The 2,804-nt window shown below is 38.0% G+C and overlaps 1 long non-coding RNA gene across 7 annotated transcripts; it reads left to right on the top strand.

The window, feature by feature from the left end:
* Positions 1-439: 439 nt before the first annotated feature.
* On the top strand, positions 440-2,804 carry LOC127924587 (uncharacterized). 7 transcript variants are annotated; one of them, XR_008118294.1, is made up of 4 exons: positions 440-554; positions 777-1,361; positions 1,415-1,544; positions 2,111-2,804. It is a non-coding gene; the product is annotated as an uncharacterized LOC127924587 (long non-coding RNA). The 7 variants fall into 7 exon arrangements; XR_008118297.1 differs by lacking the exon at positions 440-554 and having other exon boundaries at positions 717-971; positions 1,232-1,361; XR_008118296.1 differs by lacking the exon at positions 440-554 and having other exon boundaries at positions 717-971; positions 1,167-1,361.

Genomic DNA, 2,804 nt, shown 5'->3' with positions numbered 1-2,804 from the left:
TATAAGGTTCATTATAAACTGGGTGGTTTGAGCCCTGAATTCTGATTGGCTGAAAGCCATGGTATATCAGGCCGTATACCACGGGTATGACGAAACACTTATTTTTACTGCTCTAATTACGTTGGTAACCAGTTTATAATATAAATAAGGAACCTCCGGGGTTTGTGATATATGGCCAATAAATACCACGGCTAAGGGCTGTGTCCAGGTACTCCGCGTTGTGTCGTGCTTAGAACAGCCCTTTAGCCGTGATATGTTGGCAATATACCACACCTCCTCGGGCCGTATTGTTTAATTATAGACTGCCCTGACATTCTCTGTTTCAATGCTTCTATCATGTTAAATACTAACCTCTACCAGTATGAACTGTCAGTAGGTCTAATAAGCCAATATGGACTGTGAGTTCCCTTCGGTTTTCATTCAACCAGGTATAGTCACCATTCCATTTAATAACAGTGTTTTCATTCTACCAGTATGGACTGTCAGTAGGTTGGTATAGTCACCATTCCATTTAATAACAGTGTTTTCATTCTACCAGTATGGACTGTCAGTAGGTTGGTATAGTCACCATTCCATTTAATATTCTACAGTGTCTTCATTCCACCAATAACAGTGTTTTTCATTCTACCAGTATGGACTGTCAGTAGGTTGGTATAGTCACATTCCATTTAATAACAGTGTCATCATTCTACCAGTATGGACTGTCAGTAGGTTGGTATAGTCACCATTCCATTTAATAACAGTGTCTTCATTCTACCAGTATGGACTGTCAGTAGGTTGGTATAGTCACCATTCCATTTAATAACAGTGTTTTCATTCTACCAGTATGGACTGTCAGTAGGTTGGTATAGTCACCATTCCATTTAATAACAGTGTCTTCATTCTACCAGTATGGACTGTCAGTAGGTTGGTATAGTCACCATTCCATTTAATAACAGTGTTTTCATTCTACCAGTATGGACTGTCAGTAGGTTGGTATAGTCACCATTCCATTTAATAACAGTGTTTTCATTCTACCAGTATGGACTGTCAGTAGGTTGGTATAGTCACCATTCCATTTAATAACAGTGTCTTCATTCTACCAGTATGGACTGTCAGTAGGTTGGTATAGTCACCATTCCATTTAATAACAGTGTCTTCATTCTACCAGTATGGACTGTCAGTAGGTTGGTATAGTCACCATTCCATTTAATAACAGTGTCTTCATTCTACCAGTATGGACTGTCAGTAGGTTGGTATAGTCACCATTCCATTTAATAACAGTGTCTTCATTCTACCAGTATGGACTGTCAGTAGGTTGGTATAGTCACCATTCCATTTAATAACAGTGTCTTCATTCTACCAGTATGGACTGTCAGTAGGTTGGTATAGTCAGTAACAGTGTTTTCATTCTACCAGTATGGACTGTCAGTAGGTTGGTATAGTCACCATTCCATTTAATAACAGTGTTTTCATTCTACCAGTATGGACTGTCAGTAGGTTGGTATAGTCACCATTCCATTTAATAACAGTGTCTTCATTCTACCAGTATGGACTGTCAGTAGGTTGGTATAGTCACCATTCCATTTAATAACAGTGTTTTCATTCTACCAGTATGGACTGTCAGTAGGTTGGTATAGTCACCATTCCATTTAATAACAGTGTCTTCATTCTACCAGTATGGACTGTCAGTAGGTTGGTATAGTCACCATTCCATTTAATAACAGTGTCTTCATTCTACCAGTATGGACTGTCAGTAGGTTGGTATAGTCACCATTCCATTTAATAACAGTGTTTTCATTCTGTATGGACTTCAGTATGGTATAGTCACCATTCCATTTAATACACACTTCATTCTACCAGTATGGACTGTCAGTAGGTTGTTCCATTTAATAACAGTTCCATTCTAGTAACAGTGTTGGTATAGTCACCATTCCATTTAATAACAGTGTTTTCATTCTACCAGTATGGACTGTCAGTAGGTTGGTATAGTCACCATTCCATTTAATAACAGTGTTTCATTCTACCATTATGGACTGTCAGTAGGTTGGTATAGTCACCATTTTTAATAACATTCCATTTAATAACAGTGTCTTCATTCTACAGTGTCTTCAGTATGGACTGTCAGTAGGTTGGTATAGTCACCATTCCATTTAATAACAGTGTCTTCATTCTACCAGTATGGACTGTCAGTAGGTTGGTATAGTCACCATTCCATTTAATAACAGTGTTTTCATTCTACCAGTATGGACTGTCAGTAGGTTGGTATAGTCACCATTCCATTTAATAACAGTGTTTTCATTCTACCAGTATGGACTGTCAGTAGGTTGGTATAGTCACCATTCCATTTAATAACAGTGTCTTCATTCTACCAGTATGGACTGTCAGTAGGTTGGTATAGTCACCATTCCATTTAATAACAGTGTCTTCATTCTACCAGTATGGACTGTCAGTAGGTTGGTATAGTCACCATTCCATTTAATAACAGTGTTTTCATTCTACCAGTATGGACTGTCAGTAGGTTGGTATAGTCACCATTCCATTTAATAACAGTGTCTTCATTCTACCAGTATGGACTGTCAGTAGGTTGGTATAGTCACCATTCCATTTAATAACAGTGTTTTCATTCTACCAGTATGGACTGTCAGTAGGTTGGTATAGTCACCATTCCATTTAATAACAGTGTCTTCATTCTACCAGTATGGACTGTCAGTAGGTTGGTATAGTCACCATTCCATTTAATAACAGTGTTTTCATTCTACCAGTATGGACTGTCAGTAGGTTGGTATAGTCACCATTCCATTTAATAACAGTGTCTTCATTCT

Source organism: Oncorhynchus keta, unplaced genomic scaffold, assembly GCF_023373465.1.
Source record: "Oncorhynchus keta strain PuntledgeMale-10-30-2019 unplaced genomic scaffold, Oket_V2 Un_contig_4355_pilon_pilon, whole genome shotgun sequence".
NCBI classification, from domain to species: Eukaryota; Metazoa; Chordata; class Actinopteri; order Salmoniformes; family Salmonidae; genus Oncorhynchus; species Oncorhynchus keta.
This window is presented reverse-complemented; position numbering and strand designations above follow the sequence as displayed.